General features: G+C 39.9%; 1 protein-coding gene across 1 annotated transcript in view; it reads left to right on the forward strand.

The window, feature by feature from the left end:
• The first annotated feature begins 789 nt into the window (after positions 1-789).
• TRPC4 (transient receptor potential cation channel subfamily C member 4) overlaps positions 790-14745 on the forward strand; it is a 141403-nt gene continuing 127447 nt past the window's right edge. The window contains exon 1 of the mRNA XM_042838870.1: positions 790-857. The gene's annotated coding sequence lies outside the window, so the exon portion shown is untranslated. The remainder of the gene's footprint in view (positions 858-14745) is intronic.

Here is a 14745-nt window from a genome sequence, read left to right on the forward strand (position 1 = left end):
TGTCCAGGCCCTAGAAAGGGCTCAAATAAATAAACAGTAATAAATACATAGATTTCTTTTACTTATGTATGTATTTATTTATTTATTTATTGGCTTTTCGGGGGCTTTCCCAGAGGCACAGCAGCGAACTTTCGCCGAAGCTACCGTCTCCTCTTCCGCCGATCTCTCGGCGTTTCAGCTGTCCCCACCCGCACACCTCCATCGCTAGGTGGGCGCCGCGCCCCCCTCCATCTCCGGGGCACGCGGAGGGGCCGCAGTGTGCGGTGCGCCCGGAGGGGGGCGCTGCAGTGCGGCGGCGAAGGGCGCGGGGAGCGCGGCGGGGGCGGCGGCAGGAGGGAACGCGGTGGCAAAGCCGCCGCCGGGCTCGCGGGGAGCGCATCGCCGCGGGCGGCACGAGCCGGTGCGAGTGTCCCTCTGTGGTGATTTTCCCCTTTATCTCCGTGTCCTTTTCCTGCCTCGCAGCGCTGCGCTCCGGGGAGAAGCACCGCTTCGGAAGGAGCCGTTACTTTGGACGGGCAGCATGAGGCTCTCCCAGGGAAGGAGGAGAAGCCGCACTGAGCAGCCGGGGAAGGTCGTGGTTCGCATCTGTTGCTCCGAAGCCCGCCGGCAGGCGCGGTCCCCTGGGCTGGGAGTGATGGAGAGCCTCTAACAGGTGGGCTAGCGTCCGAGCGTCTGCACCGGGGGCAGACATGGAGAAAATAAAGCAAAAATGAGGAAAAGTGGCTGAGAGGGAGAGAAACAAAACAAACATTTCTCAGAGGGATTTAATTTACAAAAAGGGCGCTTCCCGGGGAAAATGTGACACTCTGGAACTTCGGAAGGAAGATGCCGGCTGCCAACACACGCACCTAAACCAAGTAAGTTCCCCGTAACTTTGCTGTATTTTCCTTCTAAATCTTTGGTTCCCTTCTTGACCCTCTACAACAAAAAGTCTCCATGTCACTTCTGTGCCTACACGGGCAAGGGGCGACGTTGCGCACCACTTTGTTCCCAACCCGAGAATTAAGACAATTTCTCCTTTCCGTGTCCAAACAGAACGTGGGATTTTTCCCCTCGCATCAGCAATCCCCGAAGCGTGACACCTGCGGGACAGCGGCGGCCGGGGGTGGGACCGCTCTGGGGCACAGCGCTCCGCACCCGCGCCCACCGCACGGCCGCGGCGGGCGGTCCCGGAGCCCGAGGGGGCGCACTGCGATCCGTTGGGAAGGGTCGGGGTCCTGACAGAGAACTCCGGGAGGATGGGAAATGCGAGGCTGATGAGGGAGCTGCGCGGTGAAAGGGCGCTCGGAGCGGGTGGTGGGGTTCACCCGGTTGGCATCGGGAGGTGCTGGCCCTCAGGACATAGGGCAGAGGCTGAGGTCCTGATGGGAAGAAGCAGTTGATGCTCAGGAGCCTTACGTGCCGACAGCAGATTGCACTCTGCAAAAGGGAAGAACTGTGAAATTCGCTGCGGTTGGTAAAACCTGCAGTCTTGTTAATTGAATATATTTCCTTCTTTCTACAAGGAAATGTCATTTCTGCACTTTTGTTTTACTGCACTCAGTTGAGTGGTTTCCTGTTAGCATGGTAACCAGAATTGTATTTATTGAAGCATGCCCCAGAAGTGAGATGGCTCTTCCAATTCCGAGACGCCTTTTAGGTGGAAATAAATAACATCACTTTCCACGCTCTGCCTTTCTTCTATTTTCCAGAGAAAGGGCATTCCTCAAAAACAAATAGTGAAAAGCAGGGAGTTGGACTTGATCCCCAGTCCCTTCCAAGCCCTACAATTATGTGACTGTGAAATAGAGATTGCTCCTTGCTTTTGCTTAAGAAACACTTCTCTGTACAAGAATTCATGCATGGATGGATTTTCTACAGCGTGCAGAAAGCACAAAATGGGAAATAGTTTTTGTCCCACACAATAAATTAGATGCTGGCCTTAGAGTATCTTTCTTTGAGCACAATCTACTTGAAATGTTAAGTTTGATTATACTGCAGTGACATAGCATGCATGTATCACTCTTTGTGTTCCTTCTACCAAAGCTGAGACTCTAATAGGTTAGCAAGGTTATCTGTGGAAATATGTACAATTTCTTTAATTTTACTATATTGACATGGGCAAGAATTTGACATACCGAGAAGTCAGATGCACTGGACTGCTTTACAGATGTCTTGGAATAGCTAATGACAGACTTAGAGGGGACCTGACAGCATGCCAGCTCACAGACAAAGCTCAGGAAGAGTCCTTTAATATCAAAATGGGTGCAAGTCTCGTGACACTTGTTTTTCCTTTTGCCTTACCCTCTGAAGGTACTGAAAAACCTCACTTTTCTTGCAAAAGGATGGGGCTTTTTACTATAGTTTTTGCTCTTTCTTTTTTTTCTGTTGTTCAGACTTTGGAACACATGAGACTGTATTTGGAAACAGCAAAACATAAACATGTCTGTTTTTAAATTTAACTTCAGCCACTTATTCTGACACTATATATAGTAGTCAATTCACTTAAAATAGCTTCAGAAAGAAATTCCATTTCTCTTTATCTTTCCTATACAGAGCCAAGTACTGCTTGTCAGTATTAAGTCAGCTGAGGTCATTCTAGATCAGGTATGATTCTGCCTCTTTTTCAGTATTTTTGCTGCAAATATCATGTCCTGAGCCAAGTGGCTCTGGTTTGGATGAAGTCGGTTTGCATTTCTATATTGTGGACAGCCCATCAAATTTATATCAGAGGACTCATGTAGAGAAATCTATTAAGGAATCAGCTCTCAGCGTTGTCTATATGTGTATATTGCCTTAGGTGACAAACAGAAAGGAGCACGACTGCTCCCCCCGACACCTGAGACCTGTCTCCCTGCCAGTACACTGTTTAATCTGCCAAGGTTGTTTTTTTTTCAGGAGCATAATTCATTGGAGTGAGGAGTTAAAATCAACAGGGAAAATCTCGTAGAGCATCTCTGCCTGCTCTGCTACATTGGCCATTCTGGTAATCAATGCTGAAAAGGACTGAATTCCTTCTGAAAATAAAGATTGAGTCTCCATGACTTGTCTTATGGAAAGACAACATAGAAGTGGGGGGAAAGGATCATTATAACCTATCTCAAGAAAAAGCAGGCAAAAATTTAGGAAGCGTTGCTCTATTGAGACATTCCGTGGCTTCATGAGTGTCAGATCAGGTTCAGATTTCAGGTGTGCTGGGTTATAGTCTGGTGACTTTACTGAGCATAATATTGTTATTTCCTGAAAGCAGGTTGGAGATAAAGCTTTGTTGATAAATCAGTTTTACATCACTGCATTTTGTGTCATCAAACAAGATTCCAGAAACTATCTGCTGTAGAAGGTCGGCTTCTACCCTGGAAGGTGAAAGGCAGAGCCTGGCCCTTACTCTGAGCACAGCATTACACTAACACCAGCAACAGAGATGCCAGAATCCTCAGGTCCATTGACATTTGTTGCTGGAAAATTATTTCAACTGGTTAAATACAGATTAATTACTATGATTTGTACAGTGAAAACAGGGAAAGCCAACACAACTGAATCCTTTTTTTTTTTTTTTTTTTTTTTCCTTTTGTAACAGATTTTTATGCAAATGTCACTCCTAGGTGCATTAGCTCTCTGTCAAACAGAATCTGAAAAACAGTTGGAATAAGAGGTAATTGCTTTGCACAGTGAAGTTGACAAAGGAATTAATGGATTTTAATGTGCTGCACAGGAAAAAGAAAGTAACACTCATGTTAAAATAAATCATTCTCATTTTTTCTCAGGGCTGTTTCTTCTTTTTTTCTTTTTTTTTCCCTTTCTTTCTTTCTTTCTGCTTTCTTTCTTTCTTCTTCTGTTCTACCTTATCAAACTTATGTATCAGTTTGAATCATAAAATAACTCTTCCACTTCTCTCAATCATTTATTTCTAATTTAGGCAGTGACGGGTGAGAGATAAGAGCTGAAAAGAACTTTGGATTACAATTATCTTTTTTTGCAGCTAAACTATTTTTCAGCAACCATGGGCTGAGGGAGGACAGGAGAACTCCTTCAGTTCGGTGAATTTAATGTATCACAGGGAGTTTGAACCAGTCATATTTATCCCTTGCAGTCTAGGACAACTTCTGGAATACCTTGGTCATTGAGCCTGTGCTGGATACACCACCTGAAGAGCTTCTCTCACACACGTGTGTGTCAGGGGAACCATTTGAGTGTGATGGTAGTAATATCATCTGGCATATTATGTAATGAATAGAAAGAGGAACAATAAATGGAGAAAAAGATTTTCCCCTGGAATTTTCTGAAATATATACATTATGGGTTATTCCAGGGGTACTTTTCCACATACTATGAAAAGCTACTGAGGACTAGCAGCCCTCCCCACCCCAAGAAAGCAGAGACCCCAATCCCACCTCTTGTGAATGGGTTGTCAATGAAGTAGCCAAGCCCTGTGATCTCAGCACGTTCGTTTTTCATGAGTATTTTCCTGATACACAAGTTATTTTCATTTTCTATTTTTTTTAAGCAATTCCTTCTAACACCAGTGTTAAGAACCAGAAATACATTCTTCTTGCTGTCTTTCATGCTTAAAATGAGAATGGAAAAGCAGATGCCGTGGGCTCTTGCTCCTCCTGTCCTTTTGCCAGCTGGCCATGTGAGGTACAGTTCAGTTGGCCATGCAGAAGTGCATCCTGTCCTTTTAGTTGACTTAAGGTACATTCTGTGGCTGCCTCTCACTCTAGGACACAAGTCTCCTATAGGTCATGTATCATACAGCGACTGGTGTCCAAACTGACATGGAATACCTCTGTGTTGGCTGTTGAACTGACCCTGTAGTCTCTTTTTTCTTCTCCTGGAGAAAGAGAAGCAGAAGCTAAGTGACCAATCTCTTTATTTCATCTTCTCCTTTGGAACAAAACCATCATCCTCCACAAGTGCCATCTCTCTTTGGTTGTTGTGTAGCAGGACCTGAGGCAAGGAGCCTGCCTTCTTAAGATGTGTTTGTTGAATCCCAGCTGAGCTGTGGTAGTAGGGCGTGAAGATTCCAAAAATCAAACTGAAACACAGGTTAAAAATACTTGCACACACATACACTTGCACTTGCCCAAACTTCTGTGCTACTTTTGAAACAACTCCCATAGAGCATGAACTCACAACTGTGTGCTGGATGTGTGCTTCTGGAAAGTTGCCAATTACCCCCTCTGCAACCCAGTTTACTTAGAGAAGGATTCTTCTAAACACTGTCATCTGCTAACTGTCAGTGCTTACCTAAAACATTTGTTTCTTTTTGATTTGGGTGTCCATCACAAAGAGGTAGCAGCTGTCAGAGAGCTGATGATGCTCTCTGTGATAGCCAAGTACCAGGGGTGATTACTAACCCAGACCCTAAAGCATGAGAGGAGCATCAACACAATTCTGAATCTAATCCATAATGTATAGTAGCGGGAAGCTTGCCTGGGCTCTCCTTACAAGAGGCAGGCATTCTGCCAGTAAGGACCTTCCTATGGTAGATTCTGCATTGCATCAACTGGGAATTCAATTTGCTTACTTTAACCATCATTTAATCAAGATACCTACTTAAATCACAGGAAGTTAGCAGTCCTAGGAAAATCAATGCAGCCCTGAGTTCATTAGATTAATGGACAGGCTTTTGCCTTTGTTCCTTCTGTGTAGCCATAAATCTGGAGAAGAATACTAGAGGATACTCTTTTGAAGATTAAATCTGTAGTATTCTGTAGCATACAGATTGTCTTCAGCAGACTAGCAGTGCGGTGTCAGAAGTAAATGTACTAGACGAAGAAGAAAGAGCAACACCAAATTTATTCCCAAGGAAACTTTCTTTGTTTTCTGAATTTAAACATTACACTTACATAAAATAATGAAATGCTTTAATTTTAGTTTTTGCATTTTAAAAAGCAGAACAGATCATTTACTTTCTGCAGGTAGGAGCAGACAGTAGGGATGTAGCAGAGGATACAAGGTCATATTGTGCCTGATTTAAGTCTTCCCGATTGTATATAATGATCCATGTCAAAAATGTCTTTATTGACAAATCCTGAATAGTTCTAAAAAGGGATTTTTGCACAAAAAGTCAGATTCTTTTCAGCTAGACACCACAGATTTGGTTGCCAGCTGCAAACCAAGTACCTATGCTCTGCATGTACTGTCTGGAGACGTAGATAAACTTCCAGTGGACAAGCTAAACTATGCAATTCATACACCTGTAGAGTAGGCGGAATTGCTCTCTGCAGGTATTTATTGTTGCTGATGTTGGATTTTACACATCTAAATGTGGATGAGATTAATTTTATCCCAGTGATGTCAAAAGAAAATAAAATGCACATTCAGAGTGGCCAGAAAATAGGTGTCTTCTTTCTTCTGAATATCTCAAGGTGCTACTGACCTTCATGGTATGGACGCAGAGATCATAACAATAACTATATGACTACACCACGCTAAATTATTTCAAATATCATGTTGTGTGTTCTCAGAATTTTAAAGAATTTCTTGGGTTGGGTAGCTGAAAAAAATCTTGTGGCTGTGCCAAGGAAAACAGGAGTGTCAACTGGACCATTTTAAAAGAACACACAGTTCTGGGTGCTCACAGCCTACCTCCTGCTAGTGCAAGATGTCTCTCTCGTGGAGAACACATCCTGCTTCTTTGGAGCAAAGCAAAGCAAGGACAGATTCTTCCCAAATGCTTTCAACATTGCTATTTCTACAGTGCATCTTGGTGTAATGGGTACATAATTACAATGAAAATCATCTGTCAGCAATGACATCATTGTTTTAATCTCTGTTCATGTGGAAATGCTTGTTATTAGCAAAACACTTCAAAATAAATCCTCCTGCTATGTTTCAGCACTGCCTGCTGCATACACCCTGCTTGTTTTCCTCTGGAAAACAACTAAAATACCCCATTTGTGTTTTGCATATACTGACAGCATCTGATTGTGGACTGGGAGAGATGTTTCCCTTTCCTTTTTGATGGTAATCACTTGAAGTGATTAGATCTGCAGTAAATCTCTTGAACCTGTTTGTGCTGGTATGGTGAGTTTATTTTTCAAACTTGTTTGGCTTTATAGCACAGAAGTACCTGCAAAGCCCACTGCTACTACCTTCAAAAGCACACAGTTTCCCTGTAGATCTATTATCTAGTAGATCCCTGGAGATGTTCAAGAGATGTGTAGATGTAGCACTGAGAGATTTGATTAGTGGGTGCAGTGGTGATGGGCTGGTGGTTGTAGTGGATGATCTCAGTGGTCTTTTCTAACCTTAATGATTCTATGGTTGTATGCAAACCAAGCTGTCTGCAGAATAGTTCCCTACTTTGTCCTATGAATCTTAGTTATAGAATTGCCTTTCAAGAGCCATTAACTTCTTCTTTTTGGATTTATTTAGACACTTCAACGCTAAGCATGCTAGACTTTATAGCCTGTAGAAGGAACCTAGTAACTTTTTAAGGTGATTCATGTGACCTGTCTTGAAGGAGATTAATTGCTCTGTGCAGGAGGTGCATTTCTTCCCATTAGTAATAAAGGAGGATTAGGATGACAAACTGACCTTGTATGTCTTTTCTGGATTCTTAGGACTGCAGATACTAATCTCATCTTTATTCTTAAAATATTCTTGATCAGAGTACCTCCTAGTTACATATTTAATAAGGCTTCATAATAATAATACAAAGAATATGCTGTACTAATTTTTTAAAACCAACCAGGAAGCTAGCCCAAGGCACTGATGTCACTTGTTGAAAACTGATGATATAGGTAAGTATATGTACTTAGTCCTGAACTAAAACTACAAAACAAAAATGGAAACATCAGTTCTCATTTCAAAGTAGTCACATGAAATAAAGAACAATGAAGACTACCAAGAGACATTAACACATTCATGCTCATATATTCCATGATATTCCCATTGTCAGTAACACAATAGACATCTTTTCGGGCTTGATTTCCTTCTGCAAACATAGGTAAGACAATTATACTGGGGCAAAACAACATTTTAGTTATTTTCCTCCAGTGTTATCTTGACTAATTGATTCTTTATGGTTATTTTAACACTTTCCTTTAACCTTTTTCTTACAGCCTGCAATAAAAAATTACCTGAAACAATCAACAGCTCAAAATGGCTAAGCTTTATGGTCAGCACATAATGGACTTTCTTTTGAAAAAATAAATGCAGCCTGTGTTTTCCAATAAAGCCTGGTTTCAAGAAAGTGTTTAAACATAAAGAAGTCTGTCTGCCGTGTTCTGCTGTCAGCAGAGCTTCATGGGATGCTTCTTGTTAAAAATTCACTTAACACCTTTCCTCAATATGTGATATTTGCCTGAATCCGGGCTGAAGGGATATAATTCGAAAGTTCTGGTGAATATTTCTTATCTGATGACATAGAAAATATGAATACTACAGTAATTCATTACCTTGAATCCATTAAATGCCATTAAGGCATTTAACATGTAATATAATTATATTGGAGATGTTGCTAATCTGCATGTTGGTGTTGAACTCTGAAGCATTACTTTGGTTAACAGAGACATAACTCGCTATTTGATGTTTTTCCCATGATTTTATCACAAATGTCTGAGAAACTTTTAATACTTCCTGCCCTTATTGTACAAGTAGCTATGATTTAACAAGCCCATTTTATAGCCAAAGATGTTAATGATGATAATGGTCAAAGTCCTTTGAAATTCTAACGCCCTAATGTGAAATTTTGCAAAATACAAAATGAAACAATAGTGCTTCTCGTTAATCATAGATATGGTGCCTAAGACAGAAGATGTTGTTTCAAAAATTTGCCCCCTTGATTCCAAGAGAATTATAATGCTCTGGCAGCTTCTTGTTTCTTCTCAATAATTTAGAGGTTTATAAAAAATAAATTTGGTCTCATTCTCCATTCCAATGCAGCTAATGCAATTACAAGTTGCCGAGAACCTACTCCAAAATCTTGTTGATGTTGGTCTCTTTAGAAAAATATGTAGGCCTAAAACACTCATCTGTTTGCCATCATTGTTGCCATTCATGGCTGCAGCCCCCACAATGTGAGGAGAGTGCTCAACCATTCTCTCAAATCATTCCTTATCTAAATATTTATTTTTCTTTGCAATTCACATTGAATCTTTTAATGGAGAGAAGCAATGATTGTTTTCTTCAAGCATACTGATGCAATTAACAAGGACTAAAATCTCATCATATCTATTAGAAAGAATGCTTGCTACTTTCTGCCGCTGGCAAATTAATTTTAAGAAGGCAAACTAAACAAACCACACCTGCAATTTTTAAACCAATCTTCTTTTTTAAAAATTTACAGAACCTCCAGGAACCATTCTAAACAGTTTTTTGACAGCTTTATTAGAAAATTAATTGCCAGTTCAAGATGATGGCACATCAAAGCAACAAGTGAGGCTTGGAAGTCTCTTCTCTAAGACAAACCCTACTGTACTCTTCAATATTCAATACATTCAAGTTGTTGTTCATACTTCCAGTAAATGACATATTTCACTGAACATATGGAAACACAATTTTACTTTAATGTTTTATCTATTTATGTCAACCGGCTGTTGTGTTCTGTAGGAATCATCAAGACATTTGTTCAGTTTCTCCAACTTCTTTAATGTCTTCTGGCGTCCCAACAACTGTCCTGAGTTCAAAACACCGTGGTAGAGTCAATTTCTAACACGGGGATTCCACTAGCAAGTTTTATAGGAAATGCAAGCAGGTATTTTTGTAGTTTGAATATTTTGAAGAAAATGATTTACAGATCAAATTGTATTCTGTGCTCAAATGTGCTTATAGATACTTATATTTTTGTGTATGTGCATTATACAAACATATCTACATATACACAAATAACAGAAGAACACATATGTAGTTCTACATGTATGTACATATTTGTGGGCACTATTTCTTTTACTGGTACACATTAAAAGTTAATTTTCGCCCCTGTGAGAGAAAGAGAAGATCTATCCTGAGGTCAGGAATACAGCCCATTAAAGCATCTCTCTATTTCACATGTTCATACGCAGATAGTTGACTATATCTTGTTGGCCAGGAATATTTAACTCTCACTGCATTTGTTTATATGATTTAAATGGCATTTAAGTCTAATTCTTCGCCAACTATAGCTTATTTGCCACTACAAGCAATCAAGGACTGTAAATCTGACTATTTTGGCAACCTACCGGGGTATGAAAAATTAACAGCAGTCCAGAGGCACTTCCTTTCTTTACAAGTTTAGAAAGTCCCAGGAGACAGCCTTCTGTAACAGCCAGCAACGTCTGGGCATGAAGCTGACAGCCCTGACACTGTGCTAACAGTTGCAGCTCCTACTAGGGAATGTTTTTCTTAAATTTGGTAGCAAACATAGCTTAACTAGGATAGAACCAGTATTATTCATGTTGTTTATTTTCCAGAAGGATTTTTTTTCTGGTCTTTTATGTAGAAATAACAACTTATCCATTTAAAACACAGCAATCTATTAATCACATCCACATAAGCCCAAGAACAATGTTTTTTAACCATTTGATCCTTAGGTAAACTGCACAGGGAAGCTCTCAGAGGAAGCTTTTGAAAGGAGGCAGGAGACCGTTATGCTATGCAGCTTCAGAACTTCTTCAGAGAGCTGCTTCCAAGTTTGGAGACCACAGTGTGTGTAATAATAAAGGAAAAGGTAATTGACCTTTCAGGATCCTGCTGCTATTTCACAGGGTCATTGCCATGGCAGATGCCTGAGAACTGACTGTGTTTTCTGATCTCCTGCCCTTAAATGTTAGAACTGTAATGCGAACAGAGGATGAGGATACATTTTCAGTGAAAAAGGGAATTTTAGAGTAACTGGTGTGCATCTTTTAAGTGTTAGTGCTAATACCAAAACAAAATGGATAAAATACAAAGATTTGGCTTGGGTTGCCATTTTAGAATCAGAGGTGATAGCCAAAAGGTGTATGCTAAACAGAACTGTTAGTTTAAGTGAAGTTAGCATCAGTTGTTCTGAATAACATAGATGAAACACAGACTGACTTTGCTCAGGACCATAAAGAGGGCCTTTTTCTTCAATGATTGCATAGGACATTTGCAGAGATACGTTTTCAGAGTGTGCTTTCTCTGCTTGAAGATTCTACCAACAACAACACGTGATTATTGTTGTTAATCACATATTCAATTTTTAGTCATATTTATTTTACTGTGCCCTATTGAACATAAAACATTAGCTCTGTCCTTGTGTTAGAACACAGATAGACATAGAGGGTATTGGGATTCATCTTTGAGCTGTTTAAATAAACCTTGAATGCCAGTGCAAAGAGACTGAATAGATTTCTTCAAGGGAAACTCAAATATACTAGAGGCTGAAACAAACTTTGAAAACCCCTTAGTGAATAAAAGATCTTAAGTAATCTTAGTTTTGTACCTCTAGAGTGCTGACAATGAATCTGTTTCTTATCAGGGGGTTAACTTTGCAAAAAAGAATGACAGTTGTCATCCTGAACTCTTCTGTCTTTCTCTGTTGACTTTCTAGGTTTCAGCATTTGTCAGAAACACAAGTGAAGTAAAATAATTGGTGAAAGCATCCCCAAGTGTTTTACACTGCTAAAAACAAGAAGATGTCTCATTTTATTTATTTTTTTAAAAAAAGAAAGGAAATTGGAAACCAGTTGCTATAGGATTACAGGTGTAAAATGGATTAGAGATGAGAATGGAAAGGAATAGTAATTAAGACCAATTTAAAAGAAGTGTTAACAGCTGTTCAGTTCTAACAGATTAAGAGACTGTTTAAATAAAGCGCACAGAATAGGAGGAAGCACACCAGGGGACAGACAAATACTGAAGTGATTTGGAAGAGGTTTTAAGAATAGGAAAAGTCATGGTTTGCTGAAGTAGAAGATTAAAAGACTGAGTGGTAACAGTAAGGCCAGATCACAGTGAGCTGAAAAGCACTCTATCATTTGCTGGTATAGGTGATACTGAAATAGGTAGCAGTAATTTGAGAAATAGTCGTTTTTTAGGATTTGCAGTAACTGGAACTGTTCAACTCTATTTGCAGTGTAGCTGTACTGTTGTTTTACTTAGTTATGTGTATGTCTTAATTGCTTTCTGACCTATAGCATCTGGCACATTTAATGAATCTAGGATTTCTGTTTAATTAATTTATCATTTCCATAACCTCAGCCCTACAAAGACTTATTCCATAAGCTGTGACTAATTACCTACCCAGCTAAGTCAAAGCTTGCTTTGCCACTGACTTCAGCTCTGATCTTACTTAAACAACTAAGTTGTCTCACAGCCTGTCAAAGTTTAGGAGCAGTTATGATTGAAAAATAGCACGAATTGTAGGATTGGTTGGCTTAGCAGTGCATTGGCATTTAAGGATGGAACACTTTACTGTATATCATCTTGGAGATTTCATATTAAAGTAATCAAGGGATACATCACAATGCACTTAAAATGTGTGGGAAAGAAAAAGAAAACAAAATACTATCGTATCACTTGTGCCTTAAATAGCGTTTATAGGAGTGACACCATAAGTCAGCAATGTAGTATTGTGGTGTGACAGATTCACACTAATGGGCGGCTAAGCTCTGCATGCTGCTCTTTCACTTCTCCTCTTCAGAAGACTGGAAGGAGAAAATTTCTTCCAGCTGCTGTTGCACAGCAGTTTTTCCCTTTCTAACATCTCCTCTCCTAGAGGGACATCCAGTATTGCTCATGACTCAGCTCTGGCTGAGCTGAGCCATTGGAGCTGGCTCTGATCTGACGTGGGACAGTGCTGGGCTCTACTCACAGAGGACACCCTGAAGCCCCCCACTACCCAGACCATGCCATATAAGCCCAATGCATGTGCACGTAATTGCTCAACTGTATTAGTCCAAGCTGCTTTTAAGAACAAAATGAATGCCTTATTTGGGTGATAGAAAATTCTTAATTATATTTAATTCTGAAAATATTCTCTAGCTGCTGAATAAGAAGCAACAGATACCAAGACTTCTACCAAAAGTTGTAAGAGATCTATAAAAATGAATATACTCTACTTGAACAAATAGATGAAGCTGAGCAAAGGAAACAATTTTTTTCCACATAAAGTTAATTCAGAGTGAAAGACTCCTATTTCAACTGTCAGCCACTCTTGATAATTTGTGCCTTTTAAAGTGTTGGAAAAAACACTGTTGTTACCTTCTCTTAAAGGCAGTGTTGATTTGCCAGGCGTAGAGTACATAAATCTAATTACTTGTAAGAAGTAACACCTTGAACTCAAAAGCTGTGGTGAAGTAAAGCTTGAAAGATAATAACTGCTTTCCTTCAATGAAGGAGATAACTTGTGTTGAAGTTAATGGAAGGTTTTCCAACTAACTTTAATGCAGTTACAGCCTTACCGCCTCCATCTAAGCCCTTTTAGGTTTAGTAGCTTGTGGCAAAAAGCCAGTAAAATTCTAGGCAGGAATGTCATAAGAGAGGAAGTGTATTCCATCATTTATTGTGGTACTCTCCCAAACTCCAAGCATAATTCAGGGTCTTGCTTTGACAGATATGGTTTCTATGTGTTTTGTAATCATTTCCTGAACTCATCCACTCTTTTGGGTAATACAGGTACACTTTTAGCATTTCAGAATCCTTCAGTGATGAATTCTTCAAGTCACTGTGTGAAGATTCATCAGCTCTTGTTTCTATGAAGCTGGCATCCCTTGCCTTCATCTGACTACTCTTGGATCTCATCCCTAAAAAAACCCTGAACAGTGGATCCATGTCTGTTCTCTTCTTTCAACCCACAATTACGTGGACCTATGTTATTGAAGGGCTGCTCCAAAAGTAATGCTTCCTATTTTATTATGTTGGCCCACAACAGCAGAGGCAAAAATGGGTGGTGTGGCAGTAGAAGTTCCTGCCAGTGTTCCTTCCATTATTTGATGTATTTATTTATTTTCCATATGACAGATGGCAGCAGAGGGGCAGTCTGACAGAATGGTGTCTGATATGGAAGTGCATATCATGCAAAGGTGTGGAATTGAATTACTCCATGCAGAAAAAAATGGCATCTACTGACATTACTTGACACTTGCTGAACATTTATGGAAACCAATGAATGGATGTGAACACAGTGAGGCAGTGCGTGTTGCATTTTGGCAATGAGTAGGGCATTTCAGCAGTGGTGACAACAGTGGTGAAGACTGTTACAAGTGCAGCATGCAGCCTTTTGTACATCACAGGCAAAAATAAATAGCTAATGCTGAGAAACAGCTTTGCAGCTGAGAATTTGCTCTATCAAACAGAGTTATTGTGCTCTTTATCAGTGGTAGCTTCCATAGAGATAAGTAGGAGACATTACTTTTGGAGGAACATAAGTATTTTCCATATGTCTATCTTTACATACTGAAGATTTCTCACTCTTTCCACTTTTGGAAATTCTTCTGTAAGTTTAATTATTCTGTTGATCTTCTCTGAATGTTTTCCAGTACTGCTGTCTTATTTATGAAATGTGGACACTAAAAATGCATGCTCAATCATTTGTGTCACTTTAAAACTGAAGATATGCATAAATTTTCCAGTAGTAGAGAGAGAAGCAAATTCTGTTGGACAGAAAGTAGATATATTAATTAGAGAAAATTCATCTTATCTGTTGGGAACCGTGACTTGAAATTCTTTGTCTTGTCCCTTTTTATAAAACAAGAGTAACAGAATACTTTTTTTTTTTCTTTTTTTTTCCTGGACCCAACTTGGCAGAGGTAACTGAGACACATGGGAATGCAACTGGACATGAGTCATTTAAGCTTAGACAAGAAAGGAAGATTT

This window comes from Centrocercus urophasianus, unplaced genomic scaffold, assembly GCF_019232065.1.
Source record: "Centrocercus urophasianus isolate 14NV4802_14NV808 unplaced genomic scaffold, USGS_Curo_1.0 seq_9, whole genome shotgun sequence".
Taxonomy (NCBI): domain Eukaryota; kingdom Metazoa; phylum Chordata; class Aves; order Galliformes; family Phasianidae; genus Centrocercus; species Centrocercus urophasianus.